We start from the raw sequence: 19,135 nt of genomic DNA on the forward strand, positions 1-19,135 counted from the left end.
GTTATGTCGGCAACAGCGTCGGTACCAAGGGCGAGGGATGAAGAGAATCATTTTCCTGCTTGTTGAACGAGGCGGGCCAATAGGCAATGTTCTCGTCCATCGGTGGTTACCGGAATGTCATCAACAGTAGAAATAGGGTCTCACTAACAGAGTTGTACACCGAGGTGTTTACATAAGTAGGAGAATATTACTGCTTAGATCATATAGATCACAAGAAACGTTAAACCAACCAATGGAAAGGAAAAATATGATTATCAGATTAAACAGAACAATGGAAAGGAAAATGTGTTTAAACACATTTTTCAAGGGTATATCCTTCCCAAGGACAAGCAGTGCATGATATCCATGACAAGATATAATGTAGAAAACTCCTTAAGTAGGGGAGAGAAATTTCATGACATTACCCATACAACGGTGTTTGGATAATTGAGCAGGAAACATTTAGCATTGGGCTTCAAATGTTCTTGTTGAAAATCGGAGTACCATAGACATGCTTCGGGATAGCATTGACATGGTCATCAGGTGAAGATCAGACTTTGGAAACACAAAGGATCCATCAGGAATAACTTTTAGAATAAGTCTTACAATTTCCTTATGGAGGAATGGATAACCTTGCTGAAAAGGAATCTATAACAATAGGGCCTCCGGCCAGGTGTGCTAGGCACGACATCACCTTACAGGGTCACATAAAGACCAATGTTATAACTCTTGGAAATATGTTCCAAACATCATATCTGACCAAGATTCAGATCTGATTGGCGTTAGGATACCTCAGACTCAGGATGCCTGATAAGAAAAGGTGCAACGCAAATTGACAAGATGACATGATAAGATTCTCGGGAAATGAACTATGAAAGCAAGTTCCAAAACAAGAGTTCATCAGTAAACCAACGAGAGGATGAGGAGGTGGCTGATGGAATCAGCGACAATTCATCAAGGTTTCCAAAAAGACTGATTTCCACAATTATGTGAACAAGGAGAAAACATTTATCAGATCAAACAGTACAATATAATGATGTATGTTTGAGGAAAACATCCACAGTTAAACATTGGTTGAACGGTGCACTCGAAATATGGGCTGGGTTGCACGACCAACATTGGGATGGCTATTTAGCAACTAGCACACTAAATTGGAATAGTTGTCCATTAACTCAGAAGTAATAGGGTTGCTAGGAATATTAAATTCTCACAACAGATTTCACTTATTGGTATTCAAGTTGGAACACAGGGACCAAGAGAAGGATGGTGATGACGAGAAGCATCACAATACCAAGAATATGTAAGAGGTGGAGCAATTCTCTCAACATCCTCGACATAACAGATGGTAATACTCCAAGGTAGAACATATCATAAGCTAGATAGCAAGGAAATCAAGATACAACACAAAACGTGAACACGTTTGTGATGGGGGAAGGCAAGAATGTGGTCAATGATAACACAATTCATCGAGGGGCAAAGATGGTATTTATCATCCTGAATTCGACAACAACTTGGAAGGAGTCAAATTGTTGACAATGATCACGACAAATTTGTCGAGAGGTTTCAAGAAGATGTAATCGATCGACGATGACATCAAGTCAAAAGGAATGATGAAAGAGAAAGGTTTTTGGAACAACGGGTAGGACACAAACTCAAAATCAAGCTTGCTATTCAAGGTGAAATGATATGACGAGGAAAATCGACGTAAGCTTAGCTCATTGTTGAAAGTGGTGCTCCGGGAATAAGGACCAGGTAGCACAGTTAAAAAGTTGCACGACAAGGATATAGCCGACCAGGCTAGGAATGGCTCGATCGGGTACAAACTCGTACTTAAAGAAGATTACTAAGAGTAGTTGGACCATAGTGCGGACTTGATTCAGTTATCGGTGTCTTTGAGTGTTTAATAACTCAGAGCCCATGAAAAATTGTAATCAGTGAGAATGTAGTACTTGATGAATAACTCATAAGAAGTTATGCAGTTCCAAGATAATCTCGAGATACCAGGGGGGTAATACTCGACGACAGTCCAAAGTAGAGCTTGGACTGGGGTATTGCTCTATAGAAAGTAAGTGCTTAAACATGCCCGAGAAATGGTATTTAAAGGAGATCATGGTCGGAATAACGATTGCAAAAGGCCAGATCCTAGATATAAGATGTACTTATATCAAGGGAATAATTAATTTAAGAGAAGCTTTAATGATAAGATCTACATCGTGTCCATGGGCATGAACACAAAGTTCAAGGTCGACTCCCACTTCTATAATGCATAACCTTCCATTCACTTCTCGTCCTCGAAGAAGTTGTATGGTAGAAAATTATCTGCTAAACACTAGAAGGGTATGACTTGTCAAAACCTTCCGGTTCATATGGTTTTTAAGGAAGGTATAGGTTCAACCCATAAGGGGATCTTAGGAACATATACCACAACTACAGGAGCAAATAACTCCAGCTCGGAAGTAGAGCATGGTTGACAAAGCAGAAGATACCGATTGTCAAAGACATTATGTATCATGGGAATAACTCACAAGATTTTTTCAATGTGAAGGATCCTAACGGATAAGAACCCAGCAATGGGCCTGGCGGTGCATAACGGAGTTGATGTGAGTATCGGTACTCAATAAGAGGAGGAAAGGATGCAAATGCGTCGGATTATAGAACATCTGAATAATTCGATGCTTTGGTAACAAAGGTATTATAATTTCCAAAACGAAGGATCAGAAGCAGACGCTCTGATCAAAGATGGATAGTCGAATAGACATAGGGGCATACAATCGATGACAAATTGATTGGCCAAGAACCAGCTCATGTCCGGAGTGATGTCTGAGCTGGAAGAATTCTATTGCTTGATGATTGCGAGCATTCGCAAACATATCGAATTAATGTACTCAAAATAATAGTGACGAAGGGTGCCAATAAGATTACTAGACTTATGGGATTAACCATAATGCAAGCAAGCAAGAATTTCAAGAGCAATAGCATGTTGAGGATTTTCGTAAGATCAAATAGTATTTCGAAGAATTTTATGAAACACATGAACAATTGGGAATGAACGAATCCTCGACAAGTGTGAGGTATTATCCGTAGGGGTATTCATGCGGCAAAGAATTGCAAAGCAGTAAGCTCAAAGGATTCTTGGAACAACGGAGAGCAGTTCGTTTCACCTTGTAATAACAAGATCAATGGGATTGAATGTAAGAATGGCAGATGTATGCAGTTATCCATAAGGATATAACAGTGGTAGGGAATTTGCAAAAGCGATGGGCACAAGTGTCCTAGGAGAACATCATAGAGTATCTTCAAAATCTTCTGGCGCAGTAGGCGATCATTTGTAATAAGGGGCTCTCCAGGAGAAAGTAGTTACGAGAACCTAGAGTCAGATTTAGTAAAATCATTTAACTCGAATAGAAGAGAGATCAGAGTCCCAGAGCATAGACGAGGAGTAAAAGATCCTAATACCACCCAATGGCGACATGGGCCTGTAAGGCACACAGCCATGTTAGTAAAAGTTTTGTAGTGACAAGACTCGACTTCGGCCAAGGAGTGTGGAAGGGGGATTCCTACAGGCAGTCGGCTCTGATACTAACTTGTGACACCCCCGATTCAATCATACACTAATCATGCACGCAAACGTGTACGATCAAGATCAGGGACTCACGGGAAGATATCACAACACAACTCTAAAAACATAAATAAGTCATACAAGCATCATATTACAAGCCAGGGGCCTCGAGGGCTCGAATACAAGTGCTCAATTATAGACGAGTCAGCGGAAGCAACAATATCTGAGTACAAACATAAGTTAAACAAGTTGCCATAAGATGGCTAGCACAAACTGGGATACAGATCAAAAGAGGCGCAGGCCTCCTGCCTGGGATCCTCCTAACTACTCCTGGTCGTCGTCAGCAGCCTGCGCATAGTAGTAGGCACCTCCAGTGTAGTAGCCGTCGTCGACGGTGGCGTCTGGCTCCTGGGCTCCAACGTCTGGTTGCGGCATCCGAGAAGAAGAAGAAAACGGGGGAAAAGAGGGAGCAAAGCAACCGTGAGTAATCATCCAAAGTACTCGCAAGCAAGGAGCTACACTACATATGCATGGGTATATGTGTAAGGAGGCCATATCAGTGGACTGAACTACAGAATGCCAGAATAGGAGGAGGATAACTAGTCCTATCGAAGACTACGACTCTGGGAGCCTCCGTCTTGCAGCATGTAGAAGAGAGTAGATTGAAGTCCTCCAAGTAGCATCGCATAGCATAATCCTACCCGGCGATCCTCCCCTCGTCGCCCTATGGAAAAGCGATCACCGGGTTGACTGTGGAACTTGTCTGGGTGTGTTTTATTAAGTATCCGGTTCTAGTTGTCATAAGGTCAAGGTACAACTCCGGGTCGTCCTTTTACCAAGGGACACGACTATTCGAATAGATAAACTTCCTTGCAGGGGTGCACCACATAACCCAACACGCTCGATCCCATTTGGCCGGACACACTTTCCTGGGTCATGCCCGGCCTTAGAAGATCAATACGTCGCAGCCCCACCTAGGCACAACAGAGAGGTCAGCACACCGGTCTAAATCCTATGTGCGCAGGGGTCTGGGCCCATCGCCCATTGCACACCAGCACATTGCGAGGGCGGCCGGAAGCAGACCTAGCAACCTCCATTACAAAGGAAGTTGCATTATGCAGTACAACCCGGTGCGCGCCGCTCCATCGCTGACGTCAAGAAGGCTTCGACTGATACCATGACATTGAGTGCCCATATCTTTCTCGCGTAGTTGGTTAGTGCGTATAGGCCAGTGGCCAGACTCATATCAAATACCAAGATATCGTTAAGCGTGTTATTTTGAAGTAATCATGGATGCCGACCAGGGCCAGGCCCACCTCTCTCCTAGGTGGTCTCAACCTGCCCTATCGCTCCGCCACATAGTAACAGTCGGGGGCCGTCGGGAACCCAGGCCCACCTCTATCGGGGTGGAGCCACCTGTCCTTTCAGCCCCCACATCGAAATCACTTGCGGGTACTCAACGAGCCAACCCGACTTTAGTCACCATCTGTATAGTATGTATATATGTATAGTATATACCCGTGATCACCTCCCAAGTGATCACGGCCCGATAGTATAGCAAGGCAGACTGACAAGAATGTAGGGCCAATGATGATAAACTAGCATCCTATACTAAGCATTTAGGATTGCGGGTAAGGTATCAACGACTGTAGAAACAATGACAGGCTATGCAACAGAATAGGAGTAACCGAACAGTACCATGCTACACTACTCTAATGCAAGCAGTATAGAGAAGAATAGGCGATATCTGGTGATCAAGGGGGGGGGGGCTTGCCTGGTTGCTCTGGCAAGTAGGGGTCGTCAACAGCGTAGTCGGTCGGGGCACCAGCAGCGGCATCGGTCTCGTAGTTTACCAGAGAGAAGACTGGGAAGAAACAATGAATACAATGCAAACAGATGCATAACGATGCATGACAAAGCAAACAGCGGTGCTAGGTGTGGCCTAACGCGGTAGTAGGTGATACCGGCGAAAGGGGGAAACATCCGGGAAAGTATCCCCGGCGTTTTGCGTTTTCAGACAGTTGAACCAGAGGTGAAATGTTGCAGGTTCGCTATGCTAGGGATGTGTGGCGGACGAATGGGTTGCGTGTCCGGATTCGTCTCGTCGTTCTGAGCAACTTTCATGTAAAAAGTATTTTCATCCGAGCTATGGTATATTTTATATGAATTTTAAAAGATTTAAATTAATTTTAGCATTTATTTAATTAATTTAATACAACATTATCCAAAACAGTATATGCTGATGTCATCATGACATCAGCAGTCAACAGGGCGTTGACTGGGTCAAACTGACGTGCGGGACCCACCTGTCATACTCTGCTTACGTTAACTAGGTTCTAGCTAATCTAATTACTGTTTAATTAAACTAACTAGTTAATTAGATTAATTAAACAGGAGTAATTAACTTAATTAATTCACTAATTAATTAATTTAATTAATTATTAGTTTTATTAATTCTTTTTTTAGCGTTCTCAGGGGGTGGGGCCCTGTTGTCAATGGCCCAGGGGTCTTAACGGGCACTAGGCATCGGGCACCCGGGCGCGGTTACGGGCGCCGGGCGTGCAGGCCCGAGGCCAACAGGGGGCGCCGGCCTCAACGGCGGCCGGAGCAGTACGGCGAAACGGCGGCGAGGACGGGCAGTGGAGGCAGCGGCGGTGGCTGGAGACGGTGCAACAGCGGCTCCAACCCTGCGGGAGCCGCGACAGTGGCCGCGGGGTGGCTTGGCCAAAGCAACAGGGGGCGGTACCGAATGGCTGCGGGCGCGACCGGCCAAGGTAGGAGGCAGGCACGGTAGGAGCAGAGAGCTCCGGCGCGGCCAAGGGCGAGCACGGACAGAGAGCGGTGGGGTGAGGTGAAGCGCGGGCAAGGTGTGGCGCGGCGCGTGGCCAGTGCGGCCGAGGCGCGCGAGTGGTGCGAGATAGGGAGGAGCACGGGGAGAGAGCGGGGCCGCGGCGAGCTTAGCAACGCGCGAGGGCTGAGGCAAAGGGGAAGAAGGAGGGAAGTGCGGTGCTCACTACGGGGAGTAGGGTCCGGGGCAATGGGGGTTGAGGAGGAGTCGGGGACGACGGGCGGCGACGGAGTCGTGGCGGCGTGGTTCCGGCAAGCGGCGACGATGGTCCGGGACAGCACCAGCGCCGGGGTCGGGGAGGCGACGAGCAACGGCGTCAGCGGGCAACGGCAAGCGGCGTCGGGCAGCACCAGGTGGCAGGGCGCGGCCGTCGGGGCAGTGTCAGGGGCAGTGGCCTCGGGCGCTAGGGGCTTCGATCCCCCCCAGATAGGATTGGGAGAAGGGGAGAGGAGCGACCGATAGAGAGGGGGTCGTGGGCAGTGAGTGGGGTGGATAGGGGTTAGGGTTCGGTCGTAGTTTGTGGTTAAGGGAGTGGGGCTGAGCCGGTTAGGGCCAGATGGGCTGGCCGGCTGGGTCGTCTAGCCCAGTTGGCCAGGGGGGTTCTCTTCTTTTATCTTTTTGTTTTCTGTTTTGTATTTTCCTTTTCTCTTTTCTGTTTTAATTCATTTTAAAATATCCAGGCACTTTCTAAAAATATGTTTTCTTTACTATAATTACCCTTGTAATATTCGGCACACACCGAACATTTTTGTTTCAACTTTTGAAAACTTTTGTTGTTTGACATATTTAGAATTTAAATTTTGAAACGGTTTCGAATCATTGCGAGGTTAGCAACAGTAACCGAGGTGACGTGGCATCATTAGCGTGGGATTTCTGTAGCTTAATTATCCGGGCGTCACACTACAGAGCTCAACAATTCCAAATTCGGTCATCCCTTCCAATGTTAAATTTCTTTCTTATGAAAATATGAAAAAGAGTGTCACTTGTGCTCCAGAAGCTATGCAGCACCCTTGGGTAAAAGGAGCCTTAGCTGTGACGGGAAAGCTCCGCAAGGAAAATATGGACCTCAAACAACAAATCAATAAGCTCGAGGAGGAGAATCATATCCTGAGGGGCATTATCGCCAAGAAGATCACAACACCAACTCTGAAGAAGGAGACATAATCACATGGGTATGGGCACTCCCCTTGGCAACTGCCAAGCTTGGGGGAGGTGCCCCGGTATCGTATCACCATCATACTCCTATCTTTGCCATTTTATTTAGTTTGATCCTTTTACTAATATCTTGATCTAGTAGACTGAAGGTTTGGTATGAATTAGTTTTGAGTTTTGCTTGATCTCTCTATGTAATCGAGTCCGTGAGCTATATAATAAAGATTAGTGTTGATTCAACGGCTTTGCTATCTTGCTATGATCTTGAGAAAATAGAAAGAATAAAAAGAATAAAAGAGTTCATATTGATCTTATGGATAGTAATGACTTCACATATAAAGAGTATGAGGCTTAAAAGTTGTTGAGAGTTGACAAACCTAGTTTTGGTCATTGTTGCAATTAATAGGAAGTAATAAAGAAAGAGAGGTTTTCACATATAAATATACTATCTTGGACATCTTTTACGATTGTGAGCACTCATTAAGTATGATATGCTAAAGAGTTGATGTTGGACAAGGAAGACAATGTAATGGATTATGTCTTCTCACATCTCAGTTAAAGTATATTGTCATGGATCATTCCAACATGTTGAGCTTGCCTTTCCCCCTCATGCTAGCCAAATTCCTTGCACCAAGTAGAGATACTACTTGTGCTTCCAAATATCCTTAAACCCAGTTTTTCCATGAGAGTCCACCATACCTACCTATGGATTGAGTAAGATCCTTCAAGTAAGTTGGCATGTTGCAAGCAATAAAAATTGCTCTCTAAATATGTATGACTTATTAGTGCGAAGAAAATAAGCTTTATACGATCGTGTGATATGGAAGTAATAAAAGCGACGGACTGCATAATAAAGGTTCATATCACAAGTGGCAATATAAAGTGACGTTCTTTTGCATTAAGATTTTGTGCATCCAACCCTAAAAACACATGACAACCTCTGCTTCCCTCTGCGAAGGGCCTATCTTTTACTTTATGTCTTTTACATTATGCATGAGTCAAGGTGATCTTCACCTTTCCCTTTTTCATTTTATCCTTTGGGAAGCACCTCGTGTTGGAAAGATCCTAATACATATATCCAGTTGGATGTAAGTTAGCATGAATTATTATTGTTGACATCACCCAAAGGTGAATACGTTGGGAGGAACCACAATAAGCCCCTATCTTTCTCAGTGTCCGATTAAAACTCCATAACCATAAGTATTGCGTGAGTGTTAGCAATTGTAGAAGACTATATGATAGTTGAGTATGTGGACTTGCTGAAAAGCTATATTCTTGACTCTTTCTGATGTTATGATAAATTGCAATTGTTTCAATGACTGAGATTATAGTTTGCTAGTTCTCAGTGAAGTTTCTGAATCATACTTGACATTGTGAATAGATTGTTACTTGAGCATAAGAAATCATATGACAAAATCCTTATATGTTACTGTTATAAGAATGATCATGATGCCCTCGTGTCCGTATTTTATTTTTATCGACACCTCTATCTCTAAACATGTGGGCATATTTCTCGATATCGGCTTCCGCTTGAGGACAAGCGAGGTCTAAGCTTGGGGGAGTTGATACGTCCATTTTGCATCATGCTTTTATATTGATATTTATTGCATTATGGGCTATTATTACACGTTATGTCACAATACTTATGACTATTCTCTCTTATTTTACAAGATTTATCATGAAGAGGGAGAATGCCGGCAGTTGGAATTTTGGCTGGAAAAGGAGCAAGTATTGGAAACCTATTCTGCACAACACCAAAAATCCTAAAACTCCACAGAAGTCATTTTTGGAATTAATAAGAATTATTGAGCGAAGAAAATACCAGAGGGGCCCCACACCCTGGCCGGGAGGGTGGGGGCGTGCCCCCCCCTACTGGGTGCGCCCCTGTCTCTTGGGCCCCCTGGTGGCCCTCCGGTGCCCATCTTCTGCTATATGAAGGCTTTTACCCTGGAAAAAAAATCAGAAGCAAGCTTACGGGACGAAACTCCGCCGCCACGAGGCGGAACCTTGGCGGAACCAATCTAGGGCTCCGGCGGAGCTGTTCTACCATGGAAACTTCCCTCCGGGAGGGGAAAATCATCACCATCATCATCACCAACGATCCTCTCATCGGGAGGGGGTCAATCTCCATCAACATATTCACCAACACCATCTCCTCTCAAAACCCTAGTTCATCTCTTGTATCCAATCTTGTATCAAAACCACAAATTGGTACATGTGGGTTGCTAGTAGTGTTGATTACTCCTTGTAGTTGATGCTAATTGGTTTACTTCATGGAAGATCATATGTTCAGATCCTTAATGCATATTAATACTCCTTTGATCATGAACATGAATATGCTTTATGAGTAGTTACGTTTGTTCCTGAGGACATGGGTGAAGTCTTGCTATTAGTAGTCATGTGAATTTGGTATTCGTTTGATATTTTGATGAGATGTATGTTGTCTCTCCTCTAGTGGTGTTATGTGAACGTCGACTACATGACACTTCAGCATTGTTTGGGCCTAGAGGAAGGCATTGGGAAGTAATAAGTAGATGATGGGCTGCTAGACTGACAGAAGCTTAAACCCTAGTTTATGCGTTGCTTCATACGGGGCTGATTTGGATCCACTTGGTTCATGCTATGGTTAGGTTTACCTTAATACTTCTTTTGTAGTTGCGGATGCTTGCAATAGGGGTTAATCATAAGTGGAATGCTTGTCCAAGAAAGGGCAGTACCCAAGCACCGGTCCACCCACATATCAAATTATCAAAGTACCGAACGCGAATCATATGAGCGTGATGAAAACTAGCTTGACGATAATTCCCATGTGTCCTCGGGAGCGCTTTTCTCATTATAAGAAATTGTCCAGGCTTGTCCTTTGCTACAAAAAGGATTGGGCCACCTTGCTGCACCTTATTTACTTTCATTTCTTGTTACCCGTTACAAATTATCTTATCACAAAACTATCTGTTACCTACAATTTCAGTGCTTGCAGAGAATACCTTACTGAAAACCGCTTGTCATTTCCTTCTGCTCCTTGTTGGGTTTGACACTCTTACTTATCGAAAGGACTATGATAGATCCCCTATACTTGTGGGTCATCAGAGACCGAGATCCCTATCGGTGAGACCGAAGTGACTAGGGTTTCTGGCAGTGGCTATGTCAAATGAACTCGGTGGCGCCGGATAGATCAAATCATGGGGCCGAGTTTGACTTTTAGTTTGGGACATATGTGGATATGAGAAAGTGGTTGAGGGTTTTTGGAGCATATCACTAAGCATCTTGAGCAAGCAAGCCATTAAGCAACGCATCATCCCCTTTTAATAGTATTGGCTTTTCCTATGGACTCAATGTGATCTTGGATCACTAAAAGTAAAATGTTGAGTGTTGAGCTTTAGAGCTTGAGCCAATCCTTTGTTTTTAGCATTTTGAGGAGTCCACATCCTAATCCATGCCATGCCAATCATTGAACTTTCTTGAAATATTCATCTTGAAATAGCATTAGTTCAATGAGCTATATGTTGTTAATAATTACCAAAACCACCCAGGGATAGTTGCACTTTCAATCTCCCCTTTTTTGGTAATTGATGGCAACATATAGATCAAAGCTTCGACAAATGATAATAACATTGAAATACGTCATCGCTCTGAGAAGTGCGTGATAAGCAAGAGCTCCCCCTAAATTTTCTCATTATTTAAGACTTGCTTTTGAATGCAAATGCACAATCGATTAGTATCATGGGTTACTATTCCATGTCACATACATCTTGGTGGAGCGCTCAAAATGATAGCAATTAAAAGCATGCACTCATCACCAAGCAAAGTGAATGATCATATATAGATATAAGAGATAATAGCATCCAAGCAAACATTAAAGTAGCATATGAACAAAGACATGATCATACAAGTATCTCATACAAGGACATAAGGTATCAAATGAGCACAGAATAAAGTTCAACCAAACAAATAGCAAGAGAGACAAAAAGCAACACTCTCTCTCGAAGCCTATGATCTATACATATGTCTCCCCCTTTGGCAACAAGTTACCAAAAATTTCAAATATGCATAGTGCTATGCGTCTCTCAGGCTTGGTCTTCGGGAGGTGGTGTAGAGAGAACTCCAAGGATGAAGGCATCATTCGATGTAGCTGGAGCTGGTGGAGTGGCTGTTGGTGGTGGCACTGAAGCTGTAGCTGCTGGTGCTGATGTGGTAGCTCTAGTATCTGGTACTGGCACTGTAGCTGACCTCTGACCTCTTGGCACTCGCTGAAGAGCGTCTGTAGTTTCCTTCCCTTTCTTCTCCTCTGCTTCCTCCTGGAGCTGCTCAACTGTTGTCTGCATCTCAGTCACTTTCAGATCAAGATCATATAATTTTTGTTCAATGATCCTCTCCAAACTCTCTTGATTCTAAGTCAGGGTGGCCAAGCCCTTCCCAATCCTCAAAGTTGATTGGATCAGATATCCAAGTTGATCTTGTTTGCTCTTCATGAACACTTGAGATGCCTCTTCAGCACTTGGCATCTTTGCAACTTTTTCTGTCTTTGCCTTAGCTCTCTTCTGTTGTGCTTGCACTGATGAAGGTTCATCCTCATGCATTACAATTGTGTTGTCTTCAAATGCTGGGTAGAGAGGTAAATGCTCCTTGTCCAACAAGTAAGTGTCTATGTCCATCTTTGAGTTGCTGAGCACCTAAATGTGTGGAGCATACCCACAAGATCATTTCTGGTCAGGAGTTGTTCTCTTGATTGTCTCTACAATCAGACTCATGACCTTGAATTTTTGAGGCACATCAAAAATGTGCAGCAAGTTGATTGAATGCCCTCTTATCATCCTATGATCTCCAGATTTGGGCAACAGAGTATGCCTTAAGATGGAGTTGATAGTAGGCAGACCAGACAACAAATATTTCACTGAGCTCAACTTATGAGTTTCCAGGGCTTTATCAGGAATTTCCTTATACATATTTGCCATGGAGTTGTGGTCTTTCTTTTTCTTGGCATATACATCCAAATCATCCTCATGGTCTTCTGGGGCATTTATCAACTTTGCCCATTCTTCAACAGTTGACTGGTACCTTGTACCTTCAGACATCCACACTATCCTTCCATCTGGATAGAAATGAGCAGTGGAGTAGAATTGCATGATTAGCTCATCATTCCATTTGGTGAGCTTCCATCCAACGAACTTGTCAACTCCACAAGCTTTGAAGCTGTCATGTACACCTATAAAGTGATCTTCATTCTCTTTAATATATTCCCAATCAACCCATCTCATATCACAGACAATTGGCTTCTTGTCAAGCAGAATGGTCTCATGGAAATCTTGATGTTCTTTGGGGTGGAACCTATAGTCCACAACAGTTCTCCTTCTCATAGCATATGGATCAGACTGTCTCCAAAGTCTCAATCCTGCATCCTTTCTGATGTCCATGTCCTTTGCCACTGGATGAGTGTCATTGTGGTCTGGAATCTTTAGTTTAAGCTTTCTGAGAACTTGGGCTTCAGCATCTTCTTATTCATCCATCGCAGGCATTGGGGCCTTGTTTTTTTCCTCAGCAGGAATGTTTCTGGTGCTTCTCTTGGATGCACACTTGGTGGTTTGAGCAACAGCTTTGGGAGCAGGTTTGGGCTTAGAAGTAACAACCCCTGACTTGATTGGATCTCCCATAAGCTTTTGTGACTTGGGTGCTGGTGCAGCATCCTCTTCCTCTTCATCATCAGATGGATCTCTCATCATGGAGGGCTTGCCAATGACTCTGGAAATGGTCTTCCTGACCCTCTCCTTTCTCTTCTTGCCTTCTCCTGTCTCTTTGGGTTCAAGAGTGAACACCATAGTTTCCTCTACAACAGCTTTCTTAGGCTTGGATGTTGGCAGTCTCTTGGCAGGTGCTTTCTTGTGCATACCAGGCTTTGTTGCAGCACCAGTACCATACTCTTTCATCATCACCTTCTTCTTTGAGGTGGCCTCATCCTCAACAACCACATATTCCTCATCCTCAGAATCTGAGGTCTCTTATTTCTTGTTCTGGTGGCTGCCTTTGGCAAGTTGCTTGGAGTGCTCCTACTGCCTTCATCATAGCTGCTTGAGGGACTAGTGCCTTCACTCATTTGCACTTGCTCTTCAGATTTATTCTGGCTATCACTCTGGTCAGACATCTTGGCAGGCAAACTAACAGCAAACCCTGTGAATAGATATAGATGAGGTAGAGTAGATGAGCATCACAAGGTGCAGAGATTTTTGCAAAACAAATGAGTCAAAAACTTATTTTTAGTTCTCTATTGAAATGATTCGGAGCTACTGAATTGATAAACTTGGTGATACCGAAGCAACATTTGGAACCTAAACTAGTGAACTCGGTCAGACCGAATCACAGTTCGGTGGCACCGAGTTTCTAGGGTTTCACAAAGAGTTGAACTCTGTCGGTGTTTTGGGAACGGGGGTCCCAAGACTTGCCTGCCTGCAGCCTGCAGCGTGGCTTGGCAGCAGCCTAGTACAGCCCGTCTTCATCAACAAACGCCCAAGACCCTCGCGAGGGGCCAAGCCTCGTGGGGCGGACGACACATGGCCTCCTTAGGGACGGCCTCACCAGGCATGCTCGCAGGAGGCAGAGAGATCAAGGCAAGGGGTACCTCGCGAAGTGCTCATGACGCAAGCCATGACGATCAAGACCAGGCGGGCACCAGGCGGGCGCTAGCCTGCATAGTGTCCTCGTTTCCTCTTTGGTGCAAAGGGGGCAAGCGCAGGCGCGGAGTACCGAGGCATCGGGCAAAGGTTTGCATATCTGTGCAACGAGACCAAGACCAGCAGAGCGGCAGGACGGAGGTCATCGTGGATCCCAAGATGACGTCATCACCAATGCCTTTGGCACTCGAAGACCACCTTTAGTCAGGATAGCTTGTACTAGCTGTCCCCTTTCGAAATGGCCGTTCTTGGCTCCCTTCCTGCTGAATATTTGGGAAGAGGACCAGCGCCTCTATAAATAGAGATAGCGACCACAGTAGGAGGGGATCGATTCCTTTCTAAGCAGAACACCCACCACCACAAGAACACCTCTCCTCGCGAGGCTGTTCTTCCTCTATACTGTTCATCATCAGCCCAAGAGGCAATCCACCACACCACACACTGGATTAGGGTATTACACCACAACGGTGGCCCGAACCAGTATAAACCTCGTGTCTCTTGCGTTGTTCATCGTTCTAGCTTAGAATCGCGGCGAGGTTGTGGGCGTGAATCGGTAGGGAGAAGATCTTTTTGCGCACCCCAGAGTTTGAACCTTAAGGGTTTTGCCGGAACCTGATATCCGACATTTGGCGCGCCAGGTAAGGGTGTGCCGGAATCTTTTCTCCGCTGATCTGCGTCCCATCGGTTCATCGCATCCATGGAAGACGCTCGCCGAGCTCGCGCCAAGCGCCGGGCTGCTCTCGCAGCCCGCGTCACCCAGACAGCTCCCGTCGGCGGGCCTCCTCGTCGTTGTCCGTCGCCTTCCGCCACTGGCCCGGCGAGGAACGAGCGGCAAGCATCTTCGCTACACCCCTTGATGCGGCAGGAAGGCCGCACCGCCACTCCGTCACTAACCCCAGCTGGTTCATCATCTCACGCTCGTCACTCCCCCACGGACGCGCAGGCCGTGTTGCTCCTGGCACGCGAGCTCCTGCACTACCGCCTCATCGATGATCTCTACGAGGAGTGGCTCGCTCGCATCACCGAGCTCGTCAGCGCTGCAAGGGGCTCTCCTGCGCCGTCCCTCTTGCTGCCTCGCCCTCCATCATGCATTGGCGACGCGGCTCAGGGAGCGCCTCCGCCCTGGCTCCAAGCGCGGCCCTTGGACGTGACACACCGCGTCCGGTGCCCGCGCGGCAAGAAAGAAGCTGCCAAGAAATTCCTCGGCTTCAAGAAGGCGCTCACATGCTCCCTGCACCAGCACGGTAAGACCGCATCCCTGCACCAGCACGCTAAGACCCCATGCTACCCCTGGCGGCGGTGCGCGGGAACAATCAAGAGCAGGCCCCGCGCCTGCAAAAGGCTCCGGTGGCCACAGCAGGCTGTCGCGCCTTCACCACCGAGTTGCATAGCGTCGCCTGGCCCGGCAAGTTCAAGCCGGACCTGCCTCCCCGCTACGACGGTACTGCCGACCCCACGGAGTTCCTGCAGCTCTACAAGCTAGGCATCGAGGCGGCCAACGGAGATGAAAAGGTCATGGAGAACTGGTTTCCCATGGCGCTCAAGGATGGTGCCCGCACCTGGCTCCTGAACCTGCCTCCCGATTCGATCTCCTCTTGGGACGAGACGCGTAGCCATTTCATCGCCAACTTCCAGGGCACTCGCGACCGCCCCCCGGCCGCGGGTGACCTGCGCTGCATCAAGCAGCAACCTGGAGAGACCCTGCAGAAGTACATCCAACGTTTCAACAACGCTCTCCTCAAGATCCCCAAGGTGACGGACGAGGCCATCATCTCAGTGTTTTCTGATGGCGTCCGCGACATCAAGATGAAGGAGGAGCTCGCCATCCACGAGGATCTGTGCACATCCCTGTAGCTGTTCAACCTAGCGACCAAGTGCGCAAGAGCTGAGGAGGGGCGCCTCTCCCTTCCCGAGCTTCCAGTAGCTGACCCAGAAGAGAAGAAAGCCAAGTCCAAGGACGTGAAGCGACAGGGAGCGGCCGTGCTTGCAGCAGAGCCAGACACAAAGCGCGGCAGGGACCAGTCGGAGTCGTCCAAGGGCAACCGATTCTGCGCCTACCACAACCTCTACACCTACAACACCAAGGAATGCCAGGAGCTCAGGGCCGTTCGAGAAGGACGCCTCGGTCGACACCCCGAGCGCAACGACCGGGGCTACGGCCGAGGAGGAGGACGATGGGACGACCGAGGCCCTCGCCAGGAGTGGCGTGATCGACCTCGCGAGGATCGCTGGCAGGACTAGCCTCGCGAGGGAGCCTGGAGGGATCAGCCTCACGAGGACTGCCCGCAGGGCAACGCAGGCCTTCCCCCTCTGCCGCCACCAACAAGAAGGAATGATGACCACCACCAGGACGAGGGGGTTGGGGGCTTCTAGGAGCCACATGCTATCGCTTGCATCTTGGGCGGTGCCCAGGCCCCAGCTTCTCAGCGCATCTTCAAGAAGTTTGCTCGCGAGGTGAATGCAGTCCTCCACAAGCTCGAGGCCACGCACCCGCTCAGGTGGTCCAAGTGCGCCATCACATTCAACTCAGCAGATCAACTCAAGTGTGCGGCTACAGCTGGCGTCCTCCCAATGCTTTGTTCCCCACTCATCAACAACCTGCAAGTTACCAAGACCCTCATCGAAGGCGGCGCAGGACTCAACATTCTGTCCGTCGAGATGTTCAACAACCTTCAAGTGCCATATGATCAACTCCATCCTACCAAGCCTTTCTCAGGAGTTACTGATGGCTCCACTACCCCGATAGGGAAGGTCCGCCTCCCTGTCACTTTCGGGCAGCGCAATAACTACCACACCAACTTGTCGGAGTAATGGGCCATGGGTAGCCTCACCCGAGTCCCTGAGCCTTTCAAGACTTTGGGCCGGCTCCGCCCCACAAGACTTTGAAATAAAGCGCCGCCTTCCGGTGGCCGGTTGGCTCAACGACCGGCTGCCAGAAGGCGGCTGTGCGCCAGCAGACGGCACCAAGACAGGCCGACTCCTAGCAGAGGGCCTCCGGAGAGGCCGGCTTCTAGCAGGCAGCCACCTAGCGCCCTCAGAGTCTGTGCCCCTCATCAAGAGGACAAGACTGGGTGAGGCTACAGTGTAGCCCCTCACCCTCGAATCCTGGGGCTTGGCATGGCTATAGTGCCCCGTACAGGCGGAGATCTTCGCATGATGCGGCACTGTTGCCACTTCCCCCTTGACGTCATTCCTGACAAGCGGAGCCCTGTTCACACGATGGCGTGTCGGTATGGCCCGCAGGCGGCGGGCTCTACTAGGCAGTGAGAGCCCGGAAGACGGCGGAGACCGAACCAGCCGGACCTGAAGGAGGCCGGCTTCCAGCAGGAGGCCAGTTCCCCCCTCGAGGCCCGTGCACCATTAACCAGATAAGACGTGGTGTGGCTACAGTGATCTCCCACCAGGCGGCGGAACTGTAGCCACGCTCCACTGACCAAGCCTGCATCATTAGCATCACGGCTACAATGGTCAGCCACCAACCAGACCCGCCAGCGGCGGGGACGGCCTGTCAGTTCTGTACCAGACCAGTCGGCGGGCCCCAGCTACCAGCGGAGAAGCCGGCGACCAGAGACACTGACAGCCAGGTCCAGCACCCGGCCAGATTACCATTGTACCCCTGGGGGGTAGGCCTATATAAACCCCCCCAAGGCACCCATGCAAAGGGTTCCCAACCTGTTAGAACTAGCTTCCACCCTAGAGGAAGAAGAGAGCTAGCCCTGCCTCCTTCTACCTCTAGCACACAACTCAAGGACCACCATTGTATTCACTAGTGCCTTAGTGATCATGTGGACACCCCGCAGAGCAGGACTAGGGGTGTTATCTCCTAGGAGAGCCCCGAACCTGGGTAAAGTGCGCTGGCCTTCGTGTCTACGCCTCATCCCGCTTCCAGGCACCGGTGTCGTTCTACTCACTCCCACCATGGTAAGTCATTCATTGGCATATGTCGCACCCAACCCCCGACATTTGGCGCCCACCATGGGGCGAAGTGCACCGTCGTCCGGAGATCTGTTCTTGATAGGAACCTTGTTCCTTCCTGGCGAGCGCAGCCAGCCCAGCACGCCCGCCGGCGTCAGCCTTGACGTGCTGCACGGCACGGAGATCGCTGTGCAGCGAGCTGCCTTGCCGACCTTGTTGGCGAGATCCGCCTCTCCGACAAGCCTGCCTCCAACGCGAGCACCGACTGCCCCAAGAGCCTCCTCGTCAGCCTCCTCGACCAGCTTCACGGCACCAGCGAGCTTGCTGTGGACTTGGAGTCTGTTGGCTCCACCGACCCGATGATTGTCGATTCCGACACGGTGTCGCTTGACGCATTCCCCACCAACATGGTGGTCTACGACGAGCCGCCTCCTCGCGAGCACAGCGACAGAAGCACCGTCACGGAGGTGCTTGTCATCAACAGTGGTTAGCACTCGGACGGAGGCGTCCAAGAGCCACTCGATGCGGTGCTGCGAGACTTGTCAGCGCCCATCCCGGAAGACGCCGACGCTGAGACGCTGGAAGCGTGCCGCGTCCAGCTCGTCGAAAGTGCCAACCGACTAGCCAGCATGCGATGCCTCTCGGAAGCCTACCAGCACGAGATGGACCGAGCTGTCGGCGGCACGCCAGCTCCTGAGGGGCCTAGCCGCATCGGCTCGATCCAACAGCGTGGCGCGACCATCGCCAGCATGTTCGGGACGGATCGTCCCGTCTACGCCACACCTGCAGAGAACATCCGGGCTGCCCAGGCGGTGACGGATGAGCTGGATAAGTACGAGGGCGACAAGCGTCGCCAGATGACGGAGCGAGTCCAACAGCTCCTTGACGCGGCCGCCGAGCAGCACGAAGCTGGCTGCCGCGCCGAAGCACCCGTCCAGCGGAACGACGAACCACCCCTTTGCCAGGATCACGGCGCGACATCCCGGACACCGACTGGTGGCGCCGGCGGAAGAAGAGGCA

The sequence above is a fragment of the Triticum aestivum genome, chromosome 1B (genome assembly GCF_018294505.1).
Source record: "Triticum aestivum cultivar Chinese Spring chromosome 1B, IWGSC CS RefSeq v2.1, whole genome shotgun sequence".
NCBI classification, from domain to species: Eukaryota; Viridiplantae; Streptophyta; class Magnoliopsida; order Poales; family Poaceae; genus Triticum; species Triticum aestivum.